The following is a 20,562-nucleotide window of genomic DNA, read 5'->3' as shown; positions in this document are numbered from 1 at the left end:
ATTTATATGTAGAATATAAAGAAATTTATTTCATAGAAATTGAAAGTAGAATGGTAGTTACCAGACATTGACGGAGAGTAGGGGGAATGGGGAAAGATGGATCGTTGGTTACCTGGTTACATCTGGATGACTGTAGGAAGTCTGATGTGCCGTTGCATAGTACTTGATTATAGATAATGATGATGTGCCATACCTTTCAGAGAACTAGAAGAAAGGACTGAAAATTTTCACCACATACAAGTGATAAATACGTTTAACTTGGTTTCAATGTTGCAGAAGTATATGTGTATCAAAAGATTACATGGTACCCCATTAAAATGTATGATTAATATATTTTTGTGTATCAGTTAAAATTAATTTAAAAATTGTCAGGCTTTGAACAACTAATTAAGTTTTTCTGTAGTTTAGATTAATTTTTATATTAATGAGAATCATTAAAATTTGTGTAATTTTCATTTCTTAAAATGTGAGAATTCTTCCCCATTTCTAATACTTAATCTATTTTTTTTAATTTTTCAGTTAGATATTGAGCTTTCATAATAGCAGTCTTTTTTTTTTTTTTTACTTTTTTAGGATAAATGTGTTCCACATATGGTTGAAAAGAATAACTTTCTATGGAGACATATTTACATTTGTGATTTTTTTTTTAATTTAAAATCAATGTTTCCTTTACATGGAGTGTTTAGGTCTCTCTCTCTCTCTCTCTCTCTCTCTCTCTCTCTGAGATATAATGAATACTTTTCAAACTTCTGAAAAATAAGCACTGGAAAAACCGCCTCCCTCTGTGGATATGTCTTAGTCATGCTTTATAAAAACTTTCATAAATATTCCATATGGATGCAAATTATATGAAGAATAAATATATAAATTATTGTTTCATTTAACCAAAGTCTTGCAGCAGCTTCTGAATAAGGAGAAAAGCAGCTGGAAGGCAGGGAGCCATGGAGAACTGCAGGGCAGGACCTCGGGTGGCGAGAGAGAGGCCCAATCTCCAGTTGAGAAGAGAGAAAGGAGCCCTCCATCACTCCTGGGTGCAGTTAGAAGGACCAGACACCGGAGGGCGACTCCAGGAGAAAACCGCACATCTGCCTGTCTGTGGCTCTCGGGAAACACTGTTTCTCCATGATTCTTTCATATTTCACCCGCACAAACAGATCACTGTAAGTAGAAAAATGTTTTTAATAACTTCACACATAATGTAATTAAATAGCACAATTAAATAATGTGTATGGCTAATAAAGTAACGTGATAAAGGAATTTAATAACAGAAATGACATTTTCTCTTGACTTGTTTGCATGCTCTGATTTTTGTAGCATTTTAGACCTTGAAAGTGATTTCTGGGTGTGAACAAAATATCAAATTTTCCTTTATGAGTTTTTTTTTTTTTTAATGAAAATCAAATGACTAAAACGATGTATATTCTCTGAGGATGAAGGAGTTCTGTGTTTATATTTTAAACTAGTGTGTGGCCAGGTGACTGTTGGTGATTCTGCATCATTTTTCCCTTGAGCAAGTCTGAACTTTCTCCCTGCAGACTGGAGGCTGTCTTAATGTTAGAAAAATCGTATTCTATCGCATGTGGGAATAAACGTTCTCTCCCATTGTTCTTCTGAGCTGCTCCGGGGATATGATTGGACTTTTAAAAGGATCATTTGTCTGTCGGCTAGAACTATCACTTTATCTTTTATCCTGAAATATTTTATGATGGCTTTCCACTTTATGACACACATTTTTCTCAAGCCATTTCTGTTAACTGTCTTGACTGTTCTCAAAAGTTCGTTCTCCCAATTGCTTCTTTTAATACTTATTTTATTCCTGGAATGATTTTCTAGTTTTCTTCTGTTTCTTTTCTGATCTGTGCTACTTGGATTTTCATCTTTTAAAAAAATGTGTTCTTGGGGCTGGGGATGTGGCTCAAGTGGTAGCACACTCACCTGGCATGCGCGGGGCGCTGGGTTGGATCCTCAGCACCACATAAAAATAAAATAAAGATGTTGTATCCACCGAAAACTAAGACAAATATTAAAAACTTCTCTCTGTCTTTAAGAAAAAAAAAAGTGTGTTCATTGATTATCATGTTGTAGCCATTGTTTGAAATAAACTGTATTATTTAAATATATTGTAGTTATTAGAGTAACCAATAACAATTTTTTTAAAAATTCTCTTTAAATAATATTACATGTTAATGTGATATTAAATAGGACTTTTTATAATTTCAGTATTTTTTTCTCATGGAGAAATGATGCTCTTGCTGTTGGTTTTGTTTGTTTGTTTGCATGTTTTCGTCAGAACACTGCTCTCCTTGTGGATTTTCTTCATTTCTCTTTGGTTTTCTCTGTTCATTTCCTTCTTTTTATATTTTCAATAACTTCCCACAAGTTGCATAACAACTGCCTTCTGGTTATGATTTGTCATTAAATGTGAGTTTGGGGGGCTTGGAGGGAGGCCATCCCAACTGAAAACTGAGAGCTCTGAAGCCGATTGTTGCTTGAGATTTTAAAAATTATTTATAAACAATTTTCTGTGTACTTATTGCCTTTTGAGTATTTTAAAAAAGAAAGACTTCTTTAATATATTTCTGTACTGGACATTTTATTATAAAAACATTGAGATATATATCATTTTTTTTTTTTAAGTACAGTTAACCCCTGTGTATCTACCACCTAGAGTCTTGGTTGCCATTCAGTTCATCTTATACTTCTTGATTTATCCATCCCTATATCCAGTCACTCCATATTATTCTAGATGCATGCCCAAGCATGTTGTGACGTGTGTACCCTTCTGTCTAGCCCTCCAGGCTGCACATCATTTCATCATTTGTTTTCCAACCTCATTCTGAGCATCCTTGATGCATTTTTCCTTGGATGATTAAGATTTAATTCTTTGCAGAAAACCAAGAGTAGCAGTTGGGTAGATGATGGCTACCTTTTCTCTTTTTTTCCATGCATCAAGAGGCAGCTGCTTGTTCTATGTTCCATTTCCTTCTTTCACCTGACTCACTCCTCCACTCAGGGATGGTGCATAAAGCTACAAGAACACTGAATGTCCAGAACTTTTCAAAGTATCTGAGTCTTGACTGCCTTTGGCTATTTCTGTCCTTTGTGAGATCTGCATGAGACTGAGTCTGCTTTGAATACCCTCCCACTTCCAACATCCTGTTCATCTTCACTGTAACTGAGGCCTTTCCTCCAGCTTGTGTCTAAGTTCTGATACCGTCTTTTTCAATGTGTTGTGGTTCAAACTTTGTCTTCAAGATTTTTCTTGTTTGGTTATTCTTACCAAGATTTTCAGTTTATTTAAACCAATAAAACAGGGAAGCAATATTTTTACTGTGCTATATTTCACTGAAGGCTGTAGGCAATTTTACTTCTAAAGTAATAAAATTCTCTATCCCCCTTCTTCACTCTGTATAGCCAATTTCTTAGGCTATTGGTAAAAATCATACAAGTACACTGTCTGAGTAAATAAATTCCAGGGCAAAAACATACTAGCCCAGAATATTTATTGGCCCTGAACCTTGGGCAGATTACATAAACTCTCATTCTGCTTCCTTATCTGTAAAATGTGGGCAATATTAAACCTATTATGGTTTTTGTAAAAATTAAAGAAAACACTGATGATATAGTATCAAATAGAATATTTGACCAAAAAAAAAAAAAAAAGCCTCTATATTTTCCCCCAGAGGAAACAGAACAAATGCTTTTATTGTTACATTTTCAACTCATAGACCACGTTTCAAAAGTTCAGATCTTGCCCATCCTTAATAAGAGACCTCATCCACAGTGACCCAATCAACTCTCAATTTTGAGCTTCGATGGCGGTATTTTGTGAAAGCTAGAAAACCAAAGGACACTCTGGGTCTTGCTCTTTCCCTGAAGCTGTGGACAATTCTGCACCGTATCCACACAGTCGGCATGTCTCAGCACGTGCTGCCAAGGGTAGAACTCAGAGCCTCGCTGCCAGGTGCGTTCACCAGTTCTCATCGTGCAGCACCTCCGCCCCTGATCCAGAAGCCTAAGAAGCACTGGGCACACAGCCTGACGCAGAATCATCTGACCCATGTTGCTAGAGAAAGCACTGCGGCTGATCCCAAGTCCCACAGATTCCATCAGTGAGGCAGGAAGTCAAGAGGTCTCCTAGCCACCTCCCCCAGAACCTTTGCTACACAGTGCCTCCAAGTGCAAAGCTCTCCACATCAAAACTCGGGTGTGTTCAACTCAGAAATGTGCTTAGGCTGAAGTACAGAAGCATGCCAGGCGGGAGAATAATTTCACCAGTGTCTGCAGGGTCCCAAACTACTACGCTCTGAATTTTAAATTTGTACATGCTACCATATTCATACAGAAACTTACATAAATTTTGAGTGTAAGGTATGTCACCCCCCGCAAAAAAAAAAATGGTTGGATTTGTAGAATCTGAAGACATTTTCACTGTAGGTTTTGATGCTGATCCATATTGTGGGGTTTGTGCATAATTATCATTACACCAATCAAAGTATGAATTGATTACATAGACCAAAAATGCACTTTCAACATTATTTCAACAGATGTATCATATGACACACATAATTTTTTCATATTTTAAGTGCTATTCCATAGATATTTGATGCTTATATCAATAATACTCCTGGAATAGAATCATATCACATAGCAAGGTGCATGAAAACCAGCTATAACAAACTCTAAAGGGGTAAATTCCAGTTATAAAATGGCTCATAGGTTAAGAAATCACTACTTACCCACAATTACAAATCAAGAGATAGTGACTAAAAGGTCAGATATCCAAATCTAGAAACGCACTCACCACCAGAGCTGGAAAAACAAAAGTGTTATGGAGGAAGCAGCATTCGACACGGCAAACCCACAGGACAAAGCCCAGCAGGCTTGTCTGGTTTGAAAAGGAGGAGCCTAGGTCTTCTGCTTTATGTACCCCTGAGCAGACTCTTTTGTGACTTGACCTTTTGTAAAGCCGCTGAGACACAAACAGCAAAGAGCACAGCACTCGGAGATGTCTAGTGAGACCTCGTGAAGAACAGCATCTCTGTCTGGGGGTCTCATTCACAAAATGACAATCTTCAATCTTCCTAGTGAACATTTCCAAACCCAGACTGTTATGTCATCTGTTAAGGGAAAAACAGGCTGTTTCCCTTTAAACACAACATCTGAAATTTAAAAGCTGACAAGTTAGGTTGCCATGGCTCTGAAGTCAACTCCGCTCTTCCACAGCCTGGGAACAAAGCAATGATGGGCAGGCGATTTTACCCGTCCTCACACCTTGGTGGTTATCCACTTGGCCCCAGAGGTTTATCACAGGCTTTCTAAGTTTGCCTTGCAAAGGATGAATCGACAGCACACTGGATAATCAGTCAAAAAGAAAATACATCAGATAAGTGAAACGTGTTTCCAGATGTCAGAATGCTGTACGTTACCCTGAGTCACAAAACTTGGCTGACCACTAGGATTCAGGCTTTGCCGAACCAGGGGTTGAGAATACTTGCTCCCCACACCCAGAGCCACTCGAGCATCTACTGTGCCCAAAGGAACTGAATAGAGTGGAACCAGCACCCTGTGGTCGTTTTGGAAACCCCCAGGGTCAAGCAGCAAGATGTGCATCTACTTTTGGTGAAGACCACAATCACAGCATCTGTGCAGAACGCTGCTAGGTGCATCCACGTGGGTGGCCAAGTAGCTGAGGTGGTCTAAGTAAATCTCAGAAGCAGAAACACAGCTATCTGGAGAGTGGGTTTGCAGCAGGAGCCAGGGGAGATGGTGACGATGAGACTTTTCTTTCCCTCCAAAATTCCTGGTGACACTACATGGATCATCATGCCAACTCGCGATGGCAACGTTCACATTTATTTTGTCCCAGAGCTTGTCCTCAGAGAGAGTAAAATAGTCCCCTGCTAAATTCTTCAACTCTAACGTCCTTTTCCACCACGTAGGTGTCGGCTGTCTTTGACAACTGTCCACAGCTTCTCTGTTCTGCCTCATCAGGATAATGTTGGGACCTCAGCTTGCTGACTCTTCAGCTTAGGCTTCTCCACTTGCATCGGTTGTACCACTGAAATGGCCCATCTCAGTCCTGCTTGGTTCCGTCTGCCTGCTCCCCAGGGAAGGATAAAGTGCAGCCTGATCAGGCTGTAGAAGTCATAGATGATGGTGATGTTTTCCTGGTTGTGTACCAGGCTCCAACCAAACCTCGCGCTTCCATATAGCACTTGCAAGACCTGGTGATCTTACTGTGCAAGAGGTGGAGGCTGTCAACGGCAGCTCTGGCAACCTGCAGCAGCACAGTCTCCAGAGCCCATCCTGCTGGACAGCCCCCCACCCCACCACCCCTGTGGCTGCTGCCCCACGTGACCTGCGCCAAAAGTTCTATTTTTTCAAATAACAAACATTTGAAATATATTTCCTGGTATTAAGAATGCTTTTTCTTGTGTCTGAATTTTGTTACGGTTAAGCAAGTTTTCCTCACTTCTGAATTCTAAAGGAATTCATTTTGTTCAGATAAAATTTGCAATGAGAATTTTAGCACCAGAAAAAGGAAGAGGAAGAGGAAGGAAGGGAGAGGGAAAAGAAGAAGAAGATGAAAATATTTTGACCTAGGTGTGGTTGCTGAGGCAGGAGAATCACAAGTTCCAGGCCAGCCTCAGCAACTTAGTGAGACCTTAAGCAACTGGGTGAGAGCCTGTCTCAAATTAATAATAATCATCATAATAGACTGGGCCTGTGGCTCAGTGGTACAGCACCCCTAGGTTCAAGCCTCACTATAAATACATACACACATACATATATACACACAGATATTTTGAAAGGAGAGAGTTAAATTTATGGGGAATAATGACATTAACACTGTTCAGATTTTGCACTTTCCCACTGAAGAAGCTCAAAATTCTTTCCATTATTTCACGTGTAATTTGTTTCATTCATGAGGCTTTTTCTAATTTGCTTTCTTTTGACATATTGTGTTTTTGCCTAGGTGTTTGAATTTTCATGTGTATTTTGGAGTGTTTTATGTTTTCATTATGATTCTTATCGATGATGCATTGTTCACTACTGTTTTAAATATGCAAATGTAATTTATTTTAAATATTTCGTAATAGATTTCCAATTTATTTTCACTTTAAAGTCCATTTACTTCATAATGATGAAACTCTAAAATGTATTCATACTTGATTCATGATGTAGTATAATCAATATTTATATTCCCTTTTTAAATTGAAGTGGATGTAAAATTTCTCATTATTGGATGAAGGACTTCATATATTTCTACCAGATGTCAGATCATGTTTGTTAGTAGTATGACCCAAATCTCCCATGCCTCATTTAGTTTTTGTCAACAAAAACTTCAGGTACCAACATCAATGTGTAACCATCTTTGTCACAAGGTGAAAATCGCAAATTCTCCTTCAGTTCTGTCAGTACTTACATGTTTATTATTATGTCATCCTAATCAGTAAGTTTGTCAGAATGTATTTTCTTAAGTCTATTTTCTTTAAGTCTAGTTTGTCTGACTTTAATGTAGTCAAGCCTTCCTCTTTTAATTAATTTTGGGCTTGATTTGAATTTTCATTCTCTTATCATGCTGGAATTTTATCTGACAATCTTCATATTACAATGGAAATGTGGTGCCACAGAATATGCAATGTAATTTCTAAGATATCAGATTACATTTCTATTCTAGCTTTTGTGGATTCTATTTCCCCTAGTTTTGATATATTCTATATGCTTTCTAAACCTAGAGTACTTTTTGGACTGCTTCATTTAGTGCACATCTCTTTTCTCTTTGCTGCAATCTTGCTTTTATTGTTTGCCAGGTACTTTACACATTTTTAATAATTAAACAGGTATCCAAGCCCTGTCTTTAAAAATACATGGACTTGTAGATCCCTAATTTCTGCTTTCTGCCCACAGTATATACCATGATGTCCGATATTCAACTTTAACTTTGCATTTACCCCTTTTGAGCAGTTATTGTTTTATATTCAATCTCTATCACATTTATTCATGTTCAACAGTTTGGCACTTGTTTGTTTGTTTTTTTTTTTGTTGTTGTTGTTGTTGTTTTTGCTTTTTTTTCTTTCAAGATTCTGAGACCTTTCAATTATATCATTTTCAGTCTCCCTGAGGTGTATCCTTTAAAAATTTAATTAATGAGCATCTTTTGAAAAGAAGAAAACCTTCATTTTTTGGTCAATTCGCATACATTTTTGAGTCACACTAATTCACAAAACAGGTACTAAAATGTTTTTAAATTTACAATTTAAAGTTGACAGTTAATTTTTCTCCTTACTTCATTTGTACTATATATTTTTAAATTTTGGTCATTCCTTGCTGCTTTGAGAAGTCATTTCCCATAATAACCTATCTTTAGTTTGCCTGTGTTTGTGGATGGGCATTTGTTTATTTGCATGGGGTGGGGCATGCTCTCTAAATCTGAATAGTGGAATCCTTCATTAGTTCTGCAAAATCCTCACCTGTTATTTATTTTTCCATTGTCTCCTTCCTCACTTGATGGAATCATATTAGTTGCACTGTAAGTCCTTCTACCCAACCTCTATATCTGTTTGCCTCACTTTCATAGTTCCATACTTTCATACCCTGGATCGTGTTCTGTTATATTCCTTTTGATACATTATACAACTCATTCATTTTGTTTCCTGCCATTTGAAATCTATTGTACTGTCTTTTTTCACTGGGATTTTAATTGTACTCATATATTCATTTCTGGAGCTCTATTTGACTTTTCTTCTCATCTTTCTGGCTTCATCCTATTATCCTTTTGCTAACCTCATTATGTTGATAAACAGTTGAGCACTTAAATTCTATAAATGTTAATTTTAATATCTGCAAACTTTGTAATTCCAGTTCTACAATGTTTCTCTGGCTTCTGCTCACTGTGTCTGGTTTCCTCAAATATTTTGTGATTTTTCTATAAATTATTATTTTTTGGATGCATTGTTGATGGGAATTATTTCCGACCCTGATTAAGAGACCATGGGAGATCCACAGAAGTTTCAGAGATGGTTTGCTTTTGGAAGCCACTTGAGGCACTGCAAACCTAAGATTTATTAAACTAAAGATTTGGGGTTCAGTTATTTTGAGCCATAGAGGTACTATTTACTCAGTACATATTAATGTGAGATTGAACTTGACGTGAGGAATTTCCGTAGAAGGCTTCTCTCTCTCTTCTACCTAGAGTCCAGATCAAGGGAGGGAATGCCTTCTCACAGCATGGTCCTGGGAGTGGGGCATTTTTTCCTAGATGACAAACAGAACAAATTGCTTTGAAGACTCTCATTGTGAGCCAGGGTTTCTGACAAGAGCTCTCACCTGTAATAGCCCCTGGCTTTGTCTTTGCTTCCTGCCTTTGAACCTAAACAGCAGGCTACCAGCAACTTTATTCCTCTGCTTCCAAACCTAAAGAAAGTGGGCAGATGAATTGCAAGTTTCCTCAGCATGGCATTTACATTTGAATGGAACTGCACAGGAGGTCTGAGTTTCTCTTGAAAATCCATGAGCTGCCTGTTGGCATCAGTGTTCTGTGATCTTGTATATCTCTTTGATGAGATTTATTGTTTTCTATATTTACCAGGTATTGCTATCAAAAGATAGATAATACCGGCTCAGGAGGGAACTTTAGCTGGGCATAGTGTAAATCCAAGGACTCAGGAGGCTGAGGCAGGAGAATCTCAAGTTCTAGGCCAGCCTCAGCAATTTAACAAGACCTTAGCAAGCAACTTAGCAAGACCCTGTCTCAAAATAAAATATAAAAAAGGCTGGGGGTGTTTCCCAGTGGTTAAGCACCCTTGGGTTTGATTACCAGTACTGTTATGCTCGAATTCCGGACCCCCAAAAGACCACCAGAGACCAAGATTGATGTAAGCAGCAAAGAGGTGTTTATTGCGAGCTAGCTCGGTCCTCCGTGCGCACACACAGCAACTGGTGACGCTGAGAGGCCCCGAGCCCAGGGTTTGCAGCAGTTTTATACATTCTTTGGAGAAGGCAGGGACCTCACATACATCATCGCATCCCTTAGCAAATCATCACACACCGCGGGAAAATCAAATAACAACTCTAAAACATGATTAGCACATTCACTGGCGGGAACAAGTTGGGTAGGGGTGATTGGTCAGTACAAAAGGGGTATTCATTTGAACTGATTGGTTTAAGCCAAGAGGGGTGTACGTGCTGAACTACATGGTTTCCCAACATGTTATCAACCACCATAAACTACTGGGGGTCATCTGGCATCCCAGGTATTTCCCTGTTTCTGATTGGTGGTTGCTAGGGGGTTGCTATGGGTCCCCACCTAGCCTGACTGAGTCAGGGACACCTGGCCCAGCAGATCTCTCCTGTAGATAAACCACTTAGCAGGGTGGGAATGTGCCTAGGAGTGCTCTGTGGGTCTTCCCAAGGACAAAGGTCATGTCCCTTCCTTGGACAGGCTTTGCTCTGAGGTAGAGGCTGGTTTTTCAGTACCCAAAACACCAAAAACAAAACAAAAAAAAAAAACCTTAGAAAATTGTTGCTACCTTATTACCAATCCAGAATCATTGTTAATAATTAGGAGTAGGAAATATTTTCAAGCTAAAGATTTTATTGCATTTTTAAAAATTTATTTTTAAATGAAGTTTCATGTTGCTTAGCATATAAACATTTATTTATTTATGGGGTAATGTCATAATCTCATATGTGTATGTAATGTGTAACGATTAAATCAGGCAATAAACATTTCCATCTCCTTAAACATTTCTTTGCAATAGGAACCTTCAATCTTCCGTTTTTCTAGTTCTTCACAAAATATACGATTGTTTTAAATTATAATCACCCTACTGTATTGTAGAACACTCCAACTTATTTTAAACCCAAACCAAGAACTGAAAACCTTGATTAAATCCCCATGTGGACTATTATTAGTTTCTTAGGATTGCCATAACAAAATACCACAAGCCAAATTAGCTAAATACTAAAAATGTACTTTTTCACAATTCCGGAGATTAGAAATTCAAGGTCAAGACTGCAGAAGATGTGCCTTTTCCTGATACCTAACTTTTTGCCTTGCAGATAAACACCTTCTTACTGTGTCCTCTCCTGGTCTGTCCTCAGCTTGTACAACTTCTAGCATCTCTTCCGATAATGACACCAGTTCTATCAGACTGGGCCCCACCCTTATGACTTCATTTAACTGGAATCACCTCCTGTTTTAGTTGCTTTTTTTTGTTGCTACGACCAAAAGACCTGACAAGAACAATTTTAGAAGAGGAAAAGGTTATTTTGAGGAGCAGAGTTTCAGCGTTCTCAGTCCGTAGAGGCCACATTCCATTCCTGAGGGTCCCAGGTGAGGCAGCGCATCATGGTGTAAGAGCTCAGCGGAGGAAAGCAGATGGGAACCTGCCACGGAGAAGCAGAGAGAGAAACAGCTCCCATCACAAAGCCCCACCAAAGGCTCCACCCAGGGACCCACCTCCTCCAGCCACATCCGACCTGCCTCTGGTTACTACCCAGTTAATCCCTGTTAAGGGATTAATGCACTGGTTAGGTTAAGAGGCTCATACTCCAACCACTTCACCTCTGAACTTTCTCAAAACGTCTCTCGCGTGAGCTTTTGGGGGTCACCTCCTGTATAAACCGTAACACCTCCTTATAGATGCATTTCCTAACAGTCATATTGGGAGCTAGGGTTTTATTCTTTGAACACAATTCAGTCTTTAAGATGCAGTAAATAAACCTAAGTAAATAAACCTGATTTTTAAAACAATAACTGTTGGTTTAAATTTTAAGGAGATGTGAAGAAATCGTGAAACTGCTATCAGATGGTTGGAGCCTCACCACCTGAAGCTTTCTTTTTGTCCAGCAATCTCTTCTCTATCTCTGCAGAACAGACGTTGCATATGTATTATATATTTGGAGACATTCAATCCTGGAAGTGATACACACGCTGTGTCTTGTTTTTCATCAGAGATAAAGGTCATTTGTTGCTCAGTGGGAACACAGAGAGAAAGAAAAACAGGTTTCTGGGAAGACAGGAATGGCCTGGAGTCAACAACCTGAACTGTATTTGAGAGTGACTTGGAGTGAGAGTCTTTTGAGAAAAGTTGTGTGGGGGTGAGGGGAGTGAATGCCTTTCAGGGATGGATCCTAATCCACACCATGTGTTTTCAAGTCAAAGGAGCCCAGGAAGAGGGCAGGGCTGACTTGTTGCTGTATCCAAAGGTGTGGATAACGATGAAACCATTTCCTGGTGGACTTGGATATCAGATCAATGTTAAATAAATGATTAAGATCATTCATCTGAAGTATGGTGCCATATGTTAAGAAATCAAACAGACCGTTCGTACTTTTTGAAACCTACTTGTGCCATCAACAATGAATTCAATTACAGTTTTTTGAGATGTTCCAGGGATAAAACTGAAAACCATCCCAAGCTGAGGATTGATTGCCGAAGCAGAGAGACTATGGCATATCCAAGCCAGCCAGCATCTGTCCAATGCAATCATATCTGTCAACTGCATCTGGAGGCTGCAGATTCCAACCAGGCTGAACATCAAGTCCTGAAACCTAACCTCAGGTTTCAAGTGGATATATGTTTTGTGGTGTTATTCTGGTCCTCATTTATTACTGTCACGGAACCACTGTTCAGTTGAGCATAATTCATTGCAGCTGGTGGTCTTCAGTCAGCAAAGGCCAGGAACAAGAATCACTCCAGTTATGGGACGCAGTAACATTTGATTGTGTGTATTTTTGGTTTAGAGTCAATTCAAAATACTTGGTGGTGTTTCAACCTTTAAACTGATGGCTTACCTTCTCTGCCTGGACTTAGGAAATATCTAACTTAAAGAGAAAAAAAGCACAAGGAATTAATTCCTCCATAAATGTACATGTTTTATGTGTCTAGCAGTGGAAATGGTTAAAGAGAGAGAGAGAGAGAGGAGAGAGAGAGAGAGAGAGAATGGATCACAATGAGTAAGACAGATCCTTTATGGTTCTTTATTCCAAGATGCATTTGGGAGCATATATTCATTTTAGGGTATGAAAAGACTAATAATCCTACATTTATGAACTGGATATAGCAGAGGGCATTGTTAGGAAGTAAATGCTGCTATTGTCACTGATTTTATGATTGAAAAGTTTTTCTGGAATGGGAATGTTGGGCAGGGAGCCAGACTCCTTAAAGTTTTACTCTTTTAGTACTGTCTAGTGGGCTAGATCATTTTCTGTGACCCAGATAAAACTAGAATCCCAGAGTTTGTGAGTTGCAATTTCCAATATTCATAATTTGGTAAACACTTGTACACTAAGTACCTCTCTGTGAATTAGATGGAAACTGTTCTAAGAGGGTTAATTAAACTTCAAATTGGCAAGCACTTCTCCATATTTATATAGAGATTGAAACCCATATAGCAACAATATTAATATTCATCTTTACTGGGAGGTCAAGTCTGCCAGGACCACCCCAGAATATAATAATAGTGACTACAGTGAATAAAATATATGGCAAGACCTCAAAGAGATACACATGAATTTTGCTTTTAAAAATACTAACCTGAAAATTTATTAAAACTTCTATTGGATGGGGCAAAAATTCTGAGCAACTGGTCTTGTAAGAGCCTCCTTTGAATTGTATTTGAGCACAATTGTGAGATGCCTCCAGAAATTGTTATGCTCAAATTTGGGACCCCCAAAAGACCACCAGAGAACGAGATCGATGTAAGCAGCAAAGAGGTGTTTATTGCGAGCTAGCTCGGTCCTCCGCGTGCACATAGCAACTGGTGACGCTGAGAGGCCCGAGCCCAGGGTTTGCAGCAGTTTTATACACTCTTTGGGGAAGGCAGGGACCCCCACATAAATCACAGCATCTCTTAGCAAATCATCACACACTGCGGGAAAATCAAATAACAACTCTAAAACATGATTAGCACATTCACTGGCGGGAACAAGTTGGGTAGGGGTGATTGGTTACTACAAGAGGGGGATCCATTTGAACTGATTGGTTTGAGCCAAGAGGGGTGTACGTGATGAACTACATGGTTTCCCAACATGTTATCAACCACCATAAACTACTGGGGGTCATCTGGCATCCCAGGTATTTCCCTGTCTCATGCTGATTGGTGGCTGCTAGGGGGTTACTATGGATCCCCACCTAGCCAGACTGAGTCAGGGACACCTGGGGCAGCAGATCTCTCCTGTTATTTGTAGATAAACAATTTAGCAGGGTGGGTATGTGCCTAGGAGTGCTCTGTGGGTCTTTCCAAGGACAAGGGTCATGCCCCTTCCTTGGACAGGCTTTGCTCTGAGGTAGAGGCTGGTTTTTCAAAATCAGAAACCCAGAAGCTTCATTCAAGCAATATCCTTCTGGATCTGTATTATTCGGAGTGAGTCACAAACATAATTTAACTATTGAACATAACGCAGGAAGAGGGAATCAGAATGTACCACCCCCAAAATATACTGCTTTGGCATGAGGATTATTTCGATCTGTAAGTAACTGAAAATCAACGGCTGTAAGAACTCTCTACCTGCCATCGGAGAAGAAGTGTTTCCAAAGGAGTTTATGAGAGGAGGCACAACGCAGCTCAGAATCAGCGAGGTTCTTGGCATATGTGATAGAAAAGGACTTCCGCACAGTAAGTAGGAGGCACAAACAGGTTTTTTTAGGGAATAGATCCACACATTCGAGGCAGAATGTGGGCAAATTAAAGAGAGAGACATGTTCTAGAGATTCCTGGCTCTTCTTTTAAAAGAAATTCAGTGAGGGACAGATACGGACAGGCATGTACGGATAGTATCACCCGACAATCTCAAGATGGTTTCCGGAGCACTGGTTTGAAGATTCTCAGCCATTTGGGAGTAACTGTTCTGGAAAAGAGGTTTGTGGAGTGACAGGTCTGGAAAAGAGTGCAGAACTTCTCAATTAAAGTCTTATTTTCTTGTCCTTCCTTCATATCTCTTTTTAACCTGATTTTTATTTTTTTATCCTACCTCACCCCTTCCTCTTTTCTTCCTAAATGTAGGTCAGATATGTTTTATTGTAAATGTGCCCAACCCTCCCTGGTCTTCCAAGAAGAGGAGAGCAATTCTTGTCTTTACAGATGGAGAGCCAACATGCAGACAAGTTTGTATCGCTATACCCAGCTAAAACAATCCTCATTCCCCTTTATTTCCCCCATGTATTTCTTGGTCACTTCCCATGATTTGTCATCCCTTGAAGTCCAAACTGTCTTTGTTCAAATAGTACACAATCCCCCAATTTTAACTACATGAGTTTCACTTCTTTTCTGAAAACTCTCTTGTACACAAACATTAACTGAAGAATTAGCACCTTTTCTCCTGAGAATCTCTTTTGCTAGTTTGATTCACAGGCCCCCTGACTAGAACATAGGAGAGGACAGAAAAAGTCTTTCTTCCCTAACAAACACACTAGACTAATTAGAGTATAGGGGATCTATTGAAAGGACACAGGGACTAGATTGAAATTTTCAGTGCCACCATGTGCGTAATCCCTTGCACATAAATTGTCAAGAAGACAGGAAAAACAGCGTTTCTGAGTGCATACTGCTTGTCAATCATTGCGTTTCTAAATGTAATAAAGCTTAAAAGTAGATCTTATTGTTCCTGATTTCCAAATAAGTTAATGAAGTTTAGAGAGTGTTTGTTCATAACTTTCCCAAGGACACACTGATCTCTTTCAGCTTAGCTCCTGCTCTTTCTACTGTATCTCCCTTTTTTACTGCAGATGTCTTAAAGGACTGCACTCTGTGTCCAGCACAGGCCACACTGAGCTAATAATGTAGGGTCATCGTGTGTGAAGTCCCGGATGCACATACTTTTCCCTGAAGTCCTCTTCCACCCAGTTTATGTTTCTTGAATGGGTGACTTGGGTGTTTTACAATTTACTGCAACATTTTGCAACACAGAAATGTTGGCTTAAAATATAATATTTAGGCGAAGTTAATTCCTAATCAAGTTCCTTTAGAGTCTTCTCTTGGTTTCATTTTGGCACCATGGCCTTTTGAGGCAACCCCCCCCAAATCTTCAACCTGCTTTTATTTAAGAAGCTGAATATCTTCTACCCTGAATTTGCACACCCCTTCCCTCTGATTCCATGACTTTCTAGTGAGTACTGCATTAAGCTTGCCCAGGTTCCTTGTGATTGCCGATGAAGCTGGCAATACTGCCTTCAAGTTCATTTCTGCCTCTGATTTTGAGGGACATCCTATCTTCAGCACTCCTCTCCAGGAAAATTTCTGACAGGTGAAGTTAAAAAAAAAAAGAAAGAAAGAAAGAAACTCTTAAAAATTCAGAATCTGTCATCCTGCTTTGTCATAGCCCTCAAACACCTGCCTGCCTGTCTGTTAACTTTCCGTCATAGGATGACAATTCCATCTATTCACTTTCTTAAATTATTTTCCCAGGGAATATCGCTGCTTTCAGTTGGGGACATGAGGACTTGTGACTCTTAGGGACACATTTGTGCACTGATGTGTAACAGGGGAAGTCTCCTCACCCCGGGGTGTCAAGTGGAACTTCTAGGCTAGTAAGTCTTAAATTTTTGCATTTTAGTATGCAGCCTGTGCTTCTATCTCAGAAGTCTCTTGAATTAAGCTAATATGCTTTTTATGACATAAAACTTGGGTTAGTTGAATTTTATCTACATACCAAAAAAAAAAAAAATATGTTTGGGCCTACAAAATGATTTCTTTTAGAGTTCCTTTGAAGAGCAATCATCTTTGTTAATTTGACTGTATCTTTACGGATCCTTAGATTTGACCAAGTTTTGGACAAAGAACTGATTAATGTCAAGCAAAAGAGATTGGCATTTGAGTGTTTCAGATTTTTTTTTTAATCAGAGCAAGTGTTGACAGTTTGAGCAGGTGAAAGAGGGTGGGATGCACTAAATCCCAAGGGAAGCCGCAGCTCTCCTGGACACAGGCCTGGCTGCTGGTCAAGGCTCACAAGGCAGCAGAGAGACCCCAGCACCCGGGTGATGGGACTCAGCCAGGCCCTGAGGGTCTCCAGAGTTCGCTATGGGGGTGTTCCAGTAGGAGCATTGGAATAGGTACAATAGAAAATGGGACCAGTCAGCACACGACTGAGAAGAGCTTGGATCCAGGGCCTCTTTCTTTGGTTGAGGAAGAACATAGTGCATGTGAACTCACGGGTATGTTTGTGTGATGTGCATGTGTACAGTGTGTGTGGTATATGACCATGTGGCCTACATATGAACACGCATGGTATGTACGTGTGTGACATGCAGGTTGTGTGTGTGCTGTAGACATATATGTGCCACGTGTGTAGATGTGCATGCCTGTGTGTGTACGTGTGTGCATACTGTGTAGGTGTCAGTGTGGCCAAGTATGTGTATATGTGTCCACGACTTTATCCTAAATAAGATAAAAAAAAACTTCATCAAAACAAATAAATCCCCAACAAAATGTTGAGGACCGAATCCAGAAACCCAGTGGATGATCCAAGGAGAATATTTTGATTCAAACCTTATTGTACGAGATTAAAAAAAAAAAAAAGGAGGTTACTCAAGCTCTTGGTCTAAAGCCCAGTTGGTGCAGGGGCTGGAAAGGGGTCAGGATCAGGCCCAGGAGTGGATCCAGCTGTGAGAGCAGCCTGGGTTAGAAGGAGGGTGGACTCCCATAGGAAGCACCTCCAGTCCCCAGGGCCTGGGCACCGCTGCACCTCATTTCCCCCACAGGTAAATGTGGGAATGAGATCACCTCCAGGAATCCTCCCTTCTGACCCTTTAGCCCTCTGAATCTAAAGTAAAACAGGATTGTTTCCTGGGCACTGTAAAAAAGTGATTTGTTACCCAAAGGGTGGACAGGATTCCTCGAGTAGAAGATGAGAAGCATATTGTCAGTTATGAAAGGACATGGTGCTGGGAGCGCCTGTTGACCTCCAGAAATGAACAAGGATCAACTGAGGGCTGAGGGTAGCACAGGACTTGCTGGGATGATATGCAGATGAAGCTCCACCCTTCCCTCTTTGAGGCTAATTAGATCTCAGTTATAATTAAAACCCAATAAAAAGAAATTTCATATTTATTTTTGTCAACTTCTTGTAATTTCACAACATAAAAAAATATGGCAAAAATTCTTAGGTTAAGAAATTTACTACAAAGAGACTCGGTGATTGTTTCATCCATGCAGCTTCACAAAGAGAAGCTTTATAATATTTTCCATTTAGTTGTGTTGTGGGTTATCATGTTTATTTTCAGACTTGATCTCTTCCTAGGAGGGTAGATTAGCCACCTATCTCACTTGGGCAATATTAAGATGACTTATGCGTCTAATCTTTATATTAACATGGGCCTAGAGGCTATTTAACAAGCAAGCATTTGTAAGCATAATAAGAAATAAAAAGTAACAGATGGGAAGCTCTCATGATTTAGATAGCTCTATTGGTTTCATTTTTTTTCCACATTCCCATCTGAACAGAGTATGAAGATAGATGCTTTTTTTAGTTCAGTCCTCTTGACCCTAATTGTTTCTTTCTTTCTTTCTTTCTTTCTTTTTTCTGCTTTGAAGTTCAGTTGCAGCTTCTAGCAGGATTGTCCATTAAACTCGTGATTCCATCTTGTTAAGACAAATACAGAGTTCTTCCAAGACAGCTGGCAAAGCCTTTCTTTTCTGGGTGGAAGAGGTAAAGTTCTTTCCAGCTCACTTTTCCGTAACTCAGTTAATTCTTTGCTGCTCTGTTTTTACCTTCATTTCATCCGTCTAATACAGAGAATGCTGAGTTTGTGTTTGCCGGATCTTCAAGTTTTAAAATACAGGCAAAGTGAAAAACCTTTTGATTGTGTAACGACTCAGTATCCTTCACTGACCCTCCCATGAAATTCTGAATCTTACAAAGACAGATGATTTTAAGGAGGAAGAACAATTTTAAATCACTTTTCAAACCATGTTGGCTCCTTGTTTCTGTGTCCTTATCTGTTTAAATACACACTTCTAACTTAAAGAGGTCTTTAATATTATTTTCTACAAAGAAGATAGAAAGGTCTAGGTTGCTATTGTACTTGATTCTATCCTAATGGGTGTGGAATTTGCCCACTTCATTATTCTCCACAGTGACACTGGCCAAGGGAACTGCATGATGGTCATAGAAATTCACCATAATGAGAGGCCACATGGAATGGGAAACTATTAAGTCACTCTTGTGGCACAATGTCCTCGTTCTTGGGTTCTTTCTCTAATAGGTTCACAGTTTTTTGTTTATTTTACTCAGTCATCCCAAGAGTGCTGGGAGCCACAGCCAATTAATATGATGCATGGCATTTTTGATTGAAAGGTGATGCCAGCTAGCCATTGAGATGATATGATTATGTTAAAAATTACATTCATATGGATATCGGACTCCTGCTGTTTACCTCCGCCTGCTGCGGGACTCCTGGAGAGTTCCCATTGGTTGGGAAAGTGCAGTAGGAGGGAATTCCGGGGGAGGAGCTTGCGCTGGGGTTCCGGGAAGGGACCGGCGGAACGCCGCGTGGGTGGATCGGGAATCTTCCCGGGCACGAACGTGGTATTGGCAGTTACTTCAAATAAAGTTTGTTCCTGTTTGAGTGGCTCGTGATCTTGTGCCCAGCCAGACTGCGGCACAAGAGAGTGAACCTTGTCCCTCAGGGTGGGTTGTGGAGGTGAGAGTGGAGGGTGGCCAGCTCTTGTCCTGCTATGTTTGCTATTTTTGGAATCTCATTGAGGACAAGTACGCTGAGAAGCGGACACTCATGGAGTGTGCACTGGGCTGCTCATCAGATAGCAGTGTCCATGAAGCATCAGATCTGAGAAGAACAAGAAAATATCGCTCTTCATTGCCAACTTTGAAAACTCAACTTCTGGTCCATTCAACAAAATGACCCCAGACCCATCTCCAAGACTTTGAGATCAAGTAGCTCATTCTGCTGTGCGGATCCCCATTTGCCTACACCATGCCCTGCTTCCTTCCATAATGCATTTCCTGGGATGTGCAACAGAAAAATTTGCTCCTGAACTAAAAGCCCCTTCTCCTGCATCTAAAAATAAGGGACAGATCTAATGTCAACAGTGAACTTCAAATGCAAAAAGTCATTTCTAAGTGATCTGAGTCGTGGTACAGTGTGTAAATAATAAAAATCAGGTAAATAACACAAAATCCCATTTCCACACTGAGAATGTGTATCTGTAGAAATATTTTAGAGACACTGTTCAGATCATCAGTTTGTACATTCTGCAAATATTTATTGAAGACCTACTACATGTCAGACATTGTTATGCATTGAGATTGCAGCAGTGAATAAAATAGGTATGACTCCATCCCGAACTATTATAATATGGTTGGACTAAAAATAAATAATTGGGCAAATTAATGTATACTGTTTCAGAAATTCATAGGAATTGACTGAAATCATCAGTGCTTTTTGTGTATGTTGGGGAGAGAGAGAAGGATAGATATGGAGACAGTGAAAGATGTCGAACATAGAAGGCTGCACACCTGCTCTCATTGATATAAGATCCCATGGTGGGCTAAGCTAATTCTGGCACCAGAAGTCTGGATTATGTTCACTTTTGGAGA

General features: G+C 39.7%; 1 pseudogene; it reads right to left on the bottom strand.

The window, feature by feature from the left end:
• Positions 1-5,462: 5,462 nt before the first annotated feature.
• The window catches only part of LOC143380087 (inactive hydroxysteroid dehydrogenase-like protein 1 pseudogene), a 75,315-nt pseudogene continuing 60,215 nt past the window's right edge, over positions 5,463-20,562 (bottom strand).

This window comes from Callospermophilus lateralis, chromosome 14, assembly GCF_048772815.1.
Source record: "Callospermophilus lateralis isolate mCalLat2 chromosome 14, mCalLat2.hap1, whole genome shotgun sequence".
Lineage (NCBI taxonomy): Eukaryota > Metazoa > Chordata > Mammalia > Rodentia > Sciuridae > Callospermophilus > Callospermophilus lateralis.
The sequence above is the reverse complement of the archived record's forward strand: the minus strand, read 5'-3'. Positions and strand labels throughout refer to the sequence as shown.